The sequence below is a fragment of the Aythya ferina genome, assembly GCF_964211825.1.
Source record: "Aythya ferina genome assembly, chromosome: 18".
Classification (NCBI taxonomy): Eukaryota; Metazoa; Chordata; class Aves; order Anseriformes; family Anatidae; genus Aythya; species Aythya ferina.
This window is the reverse complement of record NC_140317.1, coordinates 621,575-636,682: the sequence shown is the minus strand read 5'-3', so window position 1 is coordinate 636,682 and position 15,108 is coordinate 621,575.

Sequence of the window (15,108 nt, the reverse complement as noted above, 5' to 3'; positions counted from 1 at the left end):
AGCCATGATACTGTCTCTGCCTTGCTGACATCTGCTGAACATCTTCAAATGTGAGGCTACAGCTATTTTTCTTCCCCATCTGGCACCATGGGCTTCACAGACTGGAATAAAAGGAGGATCTGATCCCATTCCTGGTATAGGTAACACCAAAAGCATCTTGGAGCAGGACAATCAGGAATTAAAACAAAAACATCCTGAAAGGTGTGTGTGTGTGCTTCTTAAGACCTCTCTTCTACCTTCTATTTCAGATACCAACTTACTCCCCCAGAGAAAGCTGAACTAGCATGTAAACAACATGAGTGGCCTGTGTTAGGTTATGTGATAATAACTTGTCTGCACACCCACAAAGGAGTACAGAGAGACAACGGCAGAATGTGGAGAACAAATAGCCCAAATAGGCAGGTTTTCTGCCACTCGCAGGCCCATCAGCCCATCAAAGGCACTCCTTCATCAGCTCAGAGGAACACAGGTGGCAGATGGGAACCCGAATCAAGGACCCTGAGGGTTGAATACTTACCCTGGGTCCTTCCAGGGCCATTCCAGAATAGGCTCAGCCCCAGTGTCTAGACATGAAATCTACTGCCCCAAGTTACGAGGAGAAGCTTTCCAGAACATCCTTTGGATTGTCCAGGGTGTGGGACGTGCAATACAGAGCAAGAGCAGTTTGGGGGCAGACAGGATTTAGGGGATGAGGAGAGGACTCAGAAGTGGGGAAAAGGAGGGTTTTGAGCATGAAAAATGTAGGAAAATATATAAGTTAAAAAGGGCCAATTAAGTGTTAATAGTGTATAAATAAATATGTAAAAGTGTATACAGTAAACTGTCAGTATGCTCATCTGTCTACGCCCTGTGACTGGTCAGCACAGACTGTCCTGTCTTCCAACCTCTGGGTACATGAGTGCCTGCCTATCCAGGGCAGCTACAGAGCAGACTGAGTGTGCCTAGGTGCTGCAGGAAACCACCTTGTACATACATATCCTGAGCTGCATCAAAAGCAGCGTGGCCAGAAAATCGAGGGACGTGATTCTCTGCTCTACTCTGCTCTCACGAGACCCCACCTTGAGTACTGTGTTCAGCTCTAGGGCTCCCAATGTAAGAAGGGAAGAAACTGATCCTTTTGCAAATGTGTCTTATCTGCTAGAAATATTTACCAAACTTTTGAAATGTTGCTTGCGAGGGAAACTCCTCGGCTAACTAGGGTGATGGATTGAGAACACAATAGTATGTATGAGAAGACTGGTATATGAATTGACTTTTGTGAATACAGTTGGTTTCTCTTGAAAAAAATGGCAGCCCACCACAAATCGAGACCTAACTATTGACCATGAAGCAGGTAGAGACTGGAAAACTAAGGCCAGGTTTTCTGCAAACTGCCTGTTGGAAGTTGAGTTTCAAAGAGGTATTACCAACTGCAGAAGGATGTCCTCGATTTACAGTTTCTAACTTTACCAAATCTGGTAACAGGGCCCCAGTAAAGGAACAACATAGCCCTTTGGAAGGGATAAAAGGCATGAATGTCAGCCTTGCCTTCCTTCCTTTCTTTTAAGTATTTTGTGCTTTTTACCCATTCCCTACCTCCCTTTAAATTCTTTCTCTGAAATGGAATTTGTTGCAGTAAGTACTGTAAACTTGGGTAAGTACATGTGTAAATATTGCCAATAATGCGCACAGTCATGTTCAGTGTGAACTATCATGGCTAGGAACAATGCAGTTAAGTGCAATTTGTTACAGCAACAGGTACACAGGTTCTTTGCATTGACGGCGATAAATTCACTGTCTGCAAAAAAAAAGCTAGCATGCATGAAATACACAGGTGCGCCGCCTGGCTATTAATGTGTTAAAAGGCACAAAGGCTCTAGAGATTTCTCAGTTTCCATGGAGATACCTGGTATAACCAAGTGTTCAAATCTTACCCCATGGTGTCCCAATGGGGGGGGGGGGGGGGGGGGAGGAGGGAGGAGGAGGGAGAAGACAGGGAATTTATTGCCATCAATCTGTTATAAATGAAGTCTCAACTCAATCTGAATTTAGTAATATTTATAAAAGGAATATTTATAAAAGGTATAAAAGGCAAGTAAACAGCGCTGGGTGTGCGGGGAGTCTACGCTCCACCAACACACATACACAAACATCAAACATTCTAAATATACAGAACATTGCTTTACATAATATACCCAAGTATTCCTATACATACGTACAATCAGGAAAGGTAACAAACAATCCCTTAAGTTCCATGACTTAACAGTCTCCATTTTCCATTCCTTTTCTTGATTACTAACAAGTCTCCATTTTCCATTCCTTTTGAACAATATGTCTCACTTTAAGTTGTCAAGCAACTCGGTCTTCAAGCCTTATGTATGTCGTTCTTCCCATATCGAAGAAAAACATATCCATCTCCTTTTCAAGGCCAATAGGCCTGAGTCAAAAGGCACGTTCAGGTCAACAGGGGGCGGAACAGCAAAGGCCTTCGATGGCTGTAGCAGCAGAGGGGCCCATGGTGTAGCAGTCAGATCAGTAAAGGAGCCCGCAGCTCCCTCACTATCTGGCAAACCACATGCTTCTGACTGTGGTCCCACATGGCTCTTTAAGGCCTCAGAGACTGCTCGCCAGGTGCCGAGCAATCCCACTGCAACCTTGCCATTTTTAGTAGCAGAGTCCCACACCTTGACCTCAGTTTGGTCCCATATTTCAGGCTCATAAACTGTCTGATTGTTAATAAGGAGAATAAGCAGTAAGGTTACCAGGACAGTCTTTGTTCCTAAGGACGTATGATTCCCCATAATGCACAACTGCTTACCAGCGAGAGGCAGCTGTGTGCACAGGTCCGCTTCTCTCAGCTGGAGCTTCTCTCCAGCTCCAGTGCGCCTATTTCCAGCAACTTTCTGTACAAGCTTCTCTGAGCAGTTTGCTGAGTCTGGCCAAACTGATCTTCATGAGGCAATCAAAATGCCTGTTCCCATCCTGGTCTCCATTCTGGCAGCCTGTTTCTCTTCACTTCTTTTTCCTGCTTCTTTATTGATGTAACTTCATCATGTTGCCTTTTTTTATCTTGAGGGCAGGCTCCCCTCTTATACCCTTCTCTCCACAGCAGTTCTTTTCAAAACAACTTTTCATTAGTCAAACAACTTTGAATGTAACAACAACAGCAAACACCCAGAAACATCCATGCCTTAAGGGCTGGAGAACAAGAGAACCAGCTGGGGAACAAGAAACCCTGAGACTGCATGGAGTCTCCTGAATCACCCTTCTTTGTTCCCTCTAAACTCTTTTATATTCCTGATGACCTCGTCGTGAAGAGTCTAATGTTATCTCAACCATGGGTCTTTCCAACCCCCATGGCCACATTCCCAAATCTCCCCCTTCTTTATTAATATCAACCATTTTCTCGACACAAATTACCACTCCATATATAACAAGGTGATCAATGTGCCTGTTCCCATCCTGGTCTCAGTTCTGCTAGCCCGTTCCTTTTCATTCCTTCTTTCTAATTCTTTATTGATGACATAACTTCATTATATCATGTTGCCTTCCTTTTTTTTTTTTTTTTTTTTTTTTTTTTTTTTTATCTTAAGGAGAGGCTCCCCTCTCATACCCTTCACCCCACAGCAGTTCTTTTCAAAACAACTTTTCATTGGTCAAACAACTTTGCATACAACTTTTCATTGGTCAAACAACTTTGCATATAACAGCAACAGCACACACCCAGAAACTTCCACGCCTTAATGGCTGGAGAACAAGCAACCCAAGACTGCATGGAGTCTCCTGAATCACTCTTCTTTGTTCACTCTGAACTCTACATTCCTGATGGCCTCATCGTTAAGAGTCTGATGTTATCATCAACCGTGGGGCTTGTCGACCCCCATGGCCACACTCCCACATCTCCCCCTTCTTTATTAATATCAACCATCTTCTCGACACGAATTACCACTCCATATATAACAAATCCAAAGAGCCTGTGTACCTGTTGCTGTAACAAATTGAACTTAACTGCATTGTTCCTAGCCATTATAGTTCACACTGAACGCGACTAGAGTAGGGGCATGCTGTGTTATTGGTGAATCTGTTACCGTGATAGTCCAGTACCCTGAATCTGACTGGACCCATTTCAGTTAATGCGTTATTGGTAAATCTGTGACTGTGATAGTTCAGTACACCGAATACAACCAGACCCATATTTTTCGGGGTCCAACAGAATGGCAAAGATAAGGTCAGAGTGTTCATTAGAGAGCCATTGAATTGTTAATACTCACCAAGCAGAGTGGCTCACTGTCCTCTGCTGGGATAGGAGTTTTTTTGCCAAGCTTCTGACTCGTCAGTTAGGCTCATGATTTAAAGATCGAAGCCAAAATTTCCTTAAGTGGTATATTCTTTATTGCAGCGCTGGATGCACGGGGAATCTTTGCACCTATCATGCATGTTTGAAGTGACAAACTATCTCATATTTATACAGCGAAACAATGAATATTCTATTAACGCCTATACATATTCATTACCTAACCCCGCCTGCTCTCACTTCATATGCTAATTAGCTTATCAGTCCTTGCGCTTGTGCAAAGCCTTCCAAGAATTGTGGGCCGGGGTCTTCAAGATGTGGGCAGTGGTCTTTGGGAGGAAGACCATAGGTCTTCCTCGTGATGCACTTTTCATCTTTTGCTTAATCAGTTGTTTTCCAAGCTGTAAAAATGCTGAGTTGGCTTTCCGCCTAACTGAGGGTTGGCAGATAACAGGATGTCTCAGTTAACAAGACATAACAGACGGTTGACTCAAGTTATCTCAAGTCTCAGCCTAACTGAGGGTTGACAGATAACGGGATGTTTTCAAATAACAAGGTGCTTCAACATAACAGAAGGTCAACAGATAACAAGATGTCATTTATTTTGTTCTCATTAATTTTTTAACCATGAGATTTATTCTATTTTAAAGTGAGTCTATACAATATCACTCAGTGCAGAAGGTGTAGTTTCCTTATAGGTTGGGAGTTTTTCAGTTACGCAATTCTCTCCAGCTGGAATAATTTTCTTACCCAGAGACTGGCCTAAGGTATGGAGGTCCTTCATAGAGGCACCATGTAAGATTGGTAAGGGTGCGCCCAAAGCTAGGGCCTTATGCCACAACTCACCCCGTTCCTTATTAGGTTTGAACCTCTCTTTGAGTTTGGGGTATCTGGATTTTTGAGTATGTGTTTGGCAAACTCGCCAGGACTGGACGAGTCTGGGGACTTAGTACTGGATGAACTAATCCAGCCCACTCAGTATCCATACTTATCTATGTCTTGTTCAAAATCACTCCAGGTGGGAATGGGGGAGTGCGGATTTTGTCTACGACCATAGTCACCATCCCTATGAGCAGTTTGTATGCAATTCTGGGTATTTGCTACAAATATTTTAAGACTATCAATGAGTCCACAGATGAGAAGGGTTAATCAAGCTGGGTCAATAGGAGCTAACACTGAGGATTTCCTGAATTCATCTCTTTCATATATAGCCTGAATGCAGGCTTCTTTCTCTACTGCTACAGCCAGGTCAGAATAGCTTGTGGCTCTAATTTCCAGTCATTCTTCTCTCTCCTGGGGATCTATACCACTTGCCCAGCATGCAGTTTGTGCAGTTATAGAGTAATTATGGTCTCCTGGTGTGGTGGTTAAAAACACTTATGGTCCCCAAAAGCCTCTTGCTTCTTCCTCACTCAGCATAATTCAATCTCCTCCTTCAAGAGAAATTCGACACACTCAATTTACAGTTCTCCTGACCACCTTGAGAATTTCTCCTGCATTTTAACCAATTCTGCTGATGACCATAGAATCGTTCACACAGTAGTACGGATCTCATCTTCATCATCAAGAGTAGTTTCAGTTTTAACCAAAGTTCTCAAGGAAATCAATTAATGTTCAGAATCAGCAATCTCTTTGACCAAATCATCACTGTCAAACCAAATATCACCATACCAGCTTTCAGGGTCTGCACTATACTTTAGGCAATTGCTTCACAATCTTTCCTGTCAAATACGGAATAAAAGGCCCATAAAGAGCTTTGTCCTTTTTAATAACTAGAGGAATACAGTTTATTTGACAAATGCCACTATTTCCTATACCCATCCTCCAAGATATTTTCATAGGAAGGAGAGTAGCTTGACAGGGCTGGATGTCTGGCCAGGTAGTTCTGAATGATCACCAGAAGAGCAGAGCCCTGGGATTTGCCCAGTGACCTGTGCACCTCTTCAGCTGAATACTGTCAAGGTCAGAGGAGAAAAGTGAGGCATGTATGGGCAACACAAAGACAACAGAGAAAAGCAGTCTTGTGTTTGTGGGCTGTCAGAATGTCATTTCTCCGATATGTCTTTACTGCTTTGAATAGAAAACATCTCAAGGAAAGCACAGTGTTAATGTCCCAGACATAAAAGATTTTTTACAAAAGCAGTGGAGTCAGCACTAGGCAAGATACTTCTGACACTCTTCTATCACTTCTGAGTCACTTGGACATTTACAAATAATATCACGAGCTGCAAGGAACCCACAAGGATCACTGAGTCTAATTCATGGCTCCACACAGGACCATCCAAAAAAATCAACTCCTCTGTCTGAAAGCATTGTTCAAATCCTTCTTGAACTCTGGCAGGCTCAAAGTACTGTGACCACTGCCCTGGAGAGCCTGTTACAGTTACTGACCACCCTCTTGGTGAAGAACCTTTTCCTAACACCATGCATGACCCTCCTCTGATAGAGTTTCATGCTGTTCCATCAGGTCTTATCACTGCTTACCAGAAAGAGGAGATCAGCGCCTGCCCCTCAGCAGTGCATTAATGTCTTAAAATAATGATAGCTGTTTCATAATCTAGCAGGCTCTGCAGGAAATGATAGCAAGGGTATATGGGACATAACTTAGGAGTGGTGTGAAGTTATATAAGGAGTGTGAAGCCACAAGGCCTGTTGAGATAGTATGGGAGGATTGTTCTGGGCTGTAATGCAGCCTTATCCATACAGCCTATAAATAGAGCTGCTACAGTGATCTTTCCCCCAACCTGTTCCTGGGATTTCCTTCAGATCAAGCCACTTTGGACACTCAGAGACCATGCTCAGGGACTATCATGTATCTTCAGTGATGATTACCTAGCTATCCTCTTCCAGGGTCACTTCTCAGAACGATCTTATATAACAACACACACACATTTACCTCCATTAAGAAAAAATATATACTAGCTCACACAGCTTTTAACTATTCATTAAGAAAATACCAGCTGCTTCTCCCCCATACATGTATTTTTAATTCTCCGCTACATTGGTGGGATATGACTTTCCATTACAAAAGCCTTTTTTCTTGGTATGTATTTCTGGAACAGGTCATCTTGAATGCAATCACACAATGTGTGCGGGACAGCCAGGGGATCAGGCCCAGTCAGCATGGGTTCATGAATGGCAAGTCCTGCCTGACCAATCTCATCCCCTTCTATGACCGGGTGACCTGCCTGGTGGATGAGGGAAACATTGTTGATGTAGTCATAGACTACATTAACACTACTATGTGTACTACTATGTGTACATAGACTTCAGCAAGACCTTTGACACAGTCTCCTACAGTATTCTCCTGGAGAATCTGGCAGCCCAGGGATTGGACAGGTATGCTCTTTGCTGGGTTAAAAAATGGCTTGATGGCCAGGCCCAGAGAGTGGTGGTGAACAGAGTGAAATCCAGATGGACATTGGTCACCAGTGCTGTTCCCCAGGGAGCGTTGGGGCTCATCCTCTTAATATCTTTATTGATGATTTGGATGAGGGAACTGACTGCATCCTCAGTAAGTTTGCAGATGGCACCAAGCTGGGGGGAAGCGTTGATTTGCTGGAGGGTAGGAAGGCCCTGCAGAGAGACATGGACAAGACAGGTAGAGGCCAGTAGGATGAGGTTCAGCATGGCTAAGTGCCAGGTCCTGCACTTTGGCCACAACAATCCCATGCAATGCTACAGGCTTGGGGAGAGAGTGGCTGGAAAGCTATGTGGAGGAAAAGGATGTTGGGGGTGCTGATTGATGCTTGCCTGAACGTGAGCCGGCAGTGTGCCCAGGTGGCCAAGAAGGCCAATGACATCCTGGCTTGTATCAGGAATAGTGTAGCCAGCAGGACCAGGGAGGTGGTTGTTCCCCTGTACCTTGTCCCTCTGGTGAGGCAACACCTTGAATACTGTGTACAGTTTGGGGCCCCTTACCACAAGAAGGAAATCAAGGCCCTGAAACAAATTCAGAGAAGAGCTACAACGCTGGTGAAGGGCCTGGAACACAAGTCCTATGAGGAGCGGCTGAGGGAACTGAGGTTGTTTGGTCTGGAGAAGAGGAGGCTCAGGGGAGACCTCGTTGCTCTCTACAACTCCCTGAAAGGAATCACAGAATCACAGAATCACAGAATTTCTAGGTTGGAAGAGACCTCAAGGTCATCGAGTCCAACCTCCAACCTAACGCTAACAGCCCTCCACTAAACCATATCCCTAAGCTGTACATCTAAGCGTCTTTTGAAGACTTCCAGGGATGGTGACTCCACCACTTCCCTGGGCAGCCTGTTCCAATGCCTCACAACCCTTTCTGTAAAGAAGTTCTTCCTAACATCTAACCTAAAACTCCCCTGGCTCAACTTAAGCCCATTCCCCCTCGTCCTGTCACCAGGCACGTGGGAGAACAGGCCAACCCCCACCTCTCTACAGCCTCCTTTAAGGTATCTGTAAAGAGCAATAAGGTCACCCCTGAGCCTCCTCTTCTCCAGGCTGAACAAGCCCAGCTCCCTCAGCCGCTCCTCGTAGGACTTGTTCTCCAGGCCCCTCACCAGCTTCGTCGCCCTTCTCTGCACCCGCTCAAGCACCTCGATGTCCTTCTTGTAGCGAGGGGCCCAAAACTGAACACAGTACTCGAGGTGCGGCCTCACCAGAGCTGAGTACAGGGGGACGATCACCTCCCTAGCCCTGCTGGTCACGCTGTTCCTAATACAAGCCAGGATGCCGTTGGCCTTCTTGGCCACCTGAGCACACTGCTGGCTCATATACAGCCGACTGTCCACCATCACTCCCAGGTCCTTCTCTGCCTGGCAGCTTTCCAACCATTCCTCTCCCAGCCTGTAGCTCTGCTTGGGGTTATTGCGCCCCAGGTGCAGGACCCGGCACTTGGCCTTGTTAAACTTCATGCAGTTGACCTCAGCCCATCGGTCCAGCCTATCCAGATCCTCCTGCAGAGCTTTCCTACCCTCAAGCAGATCGACACACGCACCTAACTTGGTGTCATCTGCGAACTTACTGAGGGTGCACTCGATGCCCTCGTCCAGATCATCGATGAAGATATTAAAGAGGACCGGCCCCAGCACCGAGCCCTGGGGGACGCCACTAGTGACTGGCCTCCAACTGGACTTGGCTCCATTCACCACGACTCTTTGGGCCCGGCTATCCAGCCAGTTTCTAACCCAACGAAGCGTGCGCCAGTCCAAGCCAAGAGCAGCCAGTTTCTTGAGGAGAATGCTGTGGGAGACGGTGTCAAAAGCCTTGCTGAAGTCAAGGTAGACCACATCCACAGCCTTTCCCTCATCCACCCAGCGCGTCACTCTGTCATAGAAGGAGATCAGGTTCGTCAGGCATGACCTGCCTTTCATAAAGCCATGCTGACTGGGCCTGATCGCCTGCTTCCCCTGCAAGTGCTGCATGATGACTCTCAGGAGGATCTGCTCCATGAGCTTTCCTGGCACTGAGGTCAAACTGACAGGCCTGTAGTTTCCTGGGTCTGCCCTCCGGCCCTTCTTGTAGATGGGCGTCACGTTTGCTAGCCGCCAGTCGATTGGGACCTCCCCCGATAGCCAGGACTGTTGATAAATGATGGACAGTGGCTTGGCCAGCTCCTCTGCCAGTTCCCTCAGTACCCTTGGGTGGATCCCATCTGGCCCCATCGACTTGTGCACATCTAAGTGCCGTAGTAGGTCACCAACCAGTTCTTCATGGATAATGAGGGCCACATCCTGCTCCCCATCCCCTTCCACCAGCTCAGGGTACTGGGTATCCAGAGGACATCCGGTATTGCCGCTAAAGACTGAGGCAAAGAAGGCATTGAGCACCTCCGCCTTTTCCTCATCTCTTGTAACTAAGTTTCCCCCCGCATCCAGTAAAGGATGGAGATTCTCCTTAGTCCTCCTTTTTGTGTTGATGTATTTATAGAAACGTTTTTTGTTATCTTTAACGGCAGTAGCCAGATTGAGCTCCAGATGAGCTTTGGCCTTCCTAATTTTGTCCCTGCACAGCCTCGCTACTTCTTTAAAGTCCTCCTTAGTGGCCTGCCCACTTTTCCAAAGCTTATAAACCCTCTTTTTCCTCCTAAGATCAAGCCACAATTCTCTGTTGAGCCAGGCCGGTCTTCTTCCCCGCCAGCTCGTCTTTGGGCACGTGGGAACAGACCGTTCCTGCGCCATTAAGACTTCCCTCTTGAAGAGCGCCCAGCCTTCCTGGACCCCTCTGCCCTTCAGAACCGCCTCCCAAGGGACTCCACCAACCAATGTCCTGAGCAGCTCAAAGTCAGCCCTCCGAAAGTTGTTGGGAACTGGGGATCAGTCTCTTCTTGTAGGTAACTAGCGATAGGACTACAGAGAATGGCCTCAGGTTGTGCCAGGGGAGTTTCAGGTTGGAAATTAGGAGACATTTCTTTTCCAAAAGACTATTCAGGCATTGGAACAGGTTGCCAGGGAAGTGGTGGCATTGCCATCCCTGGGGGTGTTCAAGGAAAGGTTGGACCTGGTGTTTAGGGACATGGTTTAGTTGGCAACGTTTGTAGTACGGTGATGGTTGGATGATCTCAAAGGTCTTTTCCAATCTTAATGATTCAATGATTTCTATGATTTCCAAGTATGTCCTCAAATTATATTCACTATTAGCTCCTACTGTTTTCCCAGTGCAACCACCAGGTTTACTGAGCCAACTTTCCTTGAAATGCTTTTTTAAAACTGTCATTCTGCTAGAAAATTTCTATACTTCCAATAACAATGTAGTTTTAGTAAAAGCTCACACATCACAGTCAACAGATCAGCTATTTCATCCCATCTGGTCTTGGTCACTTGTTACTATTCATTTTGTCTATTTGGCAACATGCAGAATGTACAATCACCATCATTTTATTAGCTTAACAATTCTGGCATGGAAACCAAGCCAGTTCTTCCCAACACCATTTTGATTCTCTGCTGCTACTAGATAACATTCCAAGTTAGCAATATGAACTGGTCTTGTACACAGAGACAGTAGAAATATGAGGACAGTTGTAACTGGGAGCAAGCCAAGTGTGTTGTTCAAATTTCTTCTGCCTTTGCTTCTCCTTTTGTTGCCAGAAAGAAGGAAGAAGGTAGTTTGTTGCCCTCAAAATGCCAAGGTATAAACAATAGTCTAGTAATGAAGTGCTTTCTAATTAGGCTGCCTCAGGAAAGGCAGAAGGTGAAATAAGGCATTCAAGGTGAAATAGCCCCACAGTCCAACAGGTGATAAGCAATTTCTGCCAGTAATTTACACAGAATATGGATTGCTGCCAACCTCACAACTGTTGAAAAAATCTGAAGGTATGTATTACTGCTTTATGATGGAAAAAGTGATAAATTTAGGATAGAGATCACCTTTGAGCCCAAATAATATATATCATTGACTATTTTGCAGTGCTCCACTGTTAGTTGAAAGACATCCTCAGTGCCTATCCTCTGTTATTAAAACAGAATCATTGCAGTATCATACAGTTTTCACAAGTTTAGATTAATATTCTTTTCTCTTTATGTAAATTAACTTTCAACATTTATTTAAAAACTGTCATTTAAAGTCATGCTGACTCATTTCCAAACCTCAATACATGTGTTTCTCTTAAGTGCAGAAACACTTGCTGAGTTCAGAAACATATAAGATGCATCTTTCCATGAATATGCATGTATTCTGTCACCATTTTTCATTTGAGCCTAAAAATAAATGCCCAATATGTAAAAAATCTGAGAAAAGCTATGGAGGAATCTTCACTCTTTTGCCCATGGAATAGGAGGCAATTGGCTAAAAGGCTTCAATGATCAGGACATTATGAAATGAAACTGGTGGGTTACTGTGGCTTTAAATTACAGTAAGAATCACAGCCAGGTTTTGCTCGTGCTGGGCTTTAGCCTTTCTGATTTTCTCCCTGCATATGCTAGCAACTTCCTTGAGCTCTCACTGAGTTGCCTGTCCCTTCTTCCACTGGACATAAACTCTTCTCCTGGAGACTCACCAAAACTTCCCTGTTCAGCCATGCCGGTCTTTTCCCCAACAACTCAACTTACGGCAGACTGGGACAGCCTGCTCCTCCACCTTGAAGGCTTCCTTTCTGAGCAGCATCCAGCCTTCCTGGATGCCTTTGCCCTTGAGGACTGACTCACAAGGGACCCTCCCAACCAGTGTCCTGAACAGTTCAATGTCTGCCCTCAGGAAGTCCAAGGTCTCAGTTTTACTGAACCCCCTCCTGACTTCACCAAAAATAGAGAACTCTACCATTTTGTGGAACACAAGTCCTATGAGGAGCAGCTGAGGGAACTGAGGTTGTTTAGTCTGGAGAAGAGGAAAGGGGAAACCTCATTGCTCTCTACAACTCCCTGAACGGAAGGTGTGGGAAGCTGGGGGCCAGCCTCTTCTCACAGTTAACTAGTGATAGGACTAGAAGGAATTGCCTCAAGTGGCACCAGGGGAGTTTCAAGTTGGAAATTAGGAGACATTTCTTCTCAGAAAGAGTGGTTAGGCACTCCTAGGGTTGCCCAGGGAAGTGATAGAGTCACCGTCCCTGGGAGTGTTTAAAGAAAGGTTGGATGTACTTAGGAACATGGTTTAGTGGGTAATATTGGTGGTTGGGGGATGATTGGACTAGATGATCTTGAAGGTCTTTCCCAACCTTAATGATTCTATGATTCTATTCTGTGGAAGCTACTCTTGCTTTTCTCCAGCACCAGTCCCACATAACTTTGCAACATGATTTACAGCACAGGGAACAGGGTTTATCCCCTAATGAACAATTATGGGATAAACTCTCTTCCCCCTTCATTCTTCCAGGTGTACTGCAATAACATTGACAGAATAATAAAAGTCAGAAAGGTAGATGATAACATTGCATGATGAACAAATATATATCTGCAGATATAGCAAACTAACTTTCAACTAACTGTGGAGCACTGAGAATAGCTACACTGGATGAGACCAAAAATGTCCATCCAACCAATTGGTGTCAGTTACAGATATACCATGTTATCAACTGTCTGGGGGACTTAGCATGGGCAGGTTTACTTCACAGGACAACTTGTTCTAGGAAAAGTATCTTTTAATGAACACCTGGTGGAAAAGATACTGGGTAAGTGTAATATGATCAAATGTATTTAGTTCTGTGAACAGGTGTGTTGCAACTGACTAACTGCAGTTAACTGAGGAGTCTTGCTGGGAGCACATGAATACAGAAAACAAACACTCCTATCCATAAAGAGCAAAAAAAAATCTAAGATAACAAAATGCACAAATTGTACAGGTTGTGGTTTGCATATCTAACCTGTCAGCTACCAAGACAGGCCTGCAGTTACATTTTACATATTGCTTAACAAAGCCAGAATTATGAGAACTCATGAAGATGCTGTTTCCTTGATGGATTTATCAACCCCTTGTAAACAGAAGAATTTTACAGAAACCATTCAGATGAATCAACATGTGTTCAAGAACTGGCACAATAAATGTGTAACATTTTTCTTGACAGATAAATTGCTGTAAAAGACTCCAGCCATACTTATCCTTTGGATAAATTCATATCTGCATATAACACGTGAAAATAAGTAATATGAACCACAACCCATCAAACAAGATGGACAATAGATTAATCACATCAATATCACACCTATACCTGCACAGATATATAAAGTGTTTATAGAATGTACCTGGTATTTTTACCTGAATTGTATTAAAATGTTATTTCAACTAATTTTCCTGGTACATTATGCTTTCCAAGTCTCTACATACAATGGTTTGTCTAACTGGTTTTTGAACCTAAGTAAGCTTTGAAGGTTCAGCATATCTGATTAAAGATGGAATTTTTTACTTAGCCACAAGAAATGTCTTCTATATCTCATTAGTTTAATGGAAACATTATTCCCCTACTCATACAATAGGAAGCAAGGTAGACATCTATACTCCTGAATTATTTAGCTCATTGGTGCCTTACTGGGATGCCTCAGAAAGTCGTCATGCTCAAAGCACAGACATGCAACCTTTCCATGTCTTCATATACTCTTGTTCCTTCAGTGCAATGGCTCCACAGTTGCCTGTTTGACAGTTATCGACAGGGGACACTCCCTTTTGTAAATAACACTGGTATCAGCATATAACCAGGAGATGGAGAACCCTCTTAAAGAACAACTTTGTGCTCTGTAAAACAAAAAGAAGAAGCAGTTATGGCATACACACCATGCTGTTCCTTTGCTGAATAAGTGGTGTACAGGGGTATACAGGGCTGCTTTACATATATTCACACTCTGTGAAGAAAAGTAAATGAATGAATGTTAAAACCCAAGAGGTTCTAGTTAAAAGGTCCTTTTATCTACTGGCAGCAAGCACAAATCTAGGACTGCCATCACCTATAAAGCTAGTTCCTTTTGGCTGTATTACATATGCACAGCCCAGGACATGGTTTGCTAGTCTTCCTGAAGCTCATCATCTACATGTCTTGCATACCCTTGTTTTTCATGAACCCAGACCCTCCTCTAATAACTTACGAATTCCCAGCCATGGTGGAGGATGATCTTTATCACTTCTCTTTCATTCTAGATGTGTGCCTTTGAGGTAATCATTGCTATTGACTCTTGGAGTAAGCTACCCTGCACAGGTGGCATCCACTATGACCTGTGGCAATGAATCACATCTCTTTTGTTTTTAATTATCATTCTGCTACATTCTTGTGTTGGTTTATAGTTATTGCATTAAAAAGACATTGAATGTTATGACACTCAGGGTTTTTCAGACCTCTGCATTTTACCTTCTGCAATTAATCTTTTTTGAACTGGAGAATCCAAGTCTACTTAGACATTCCTCAAGTGGAGGTTTTTCCATAACAGCTGTTCTTTCTTTCTACACAC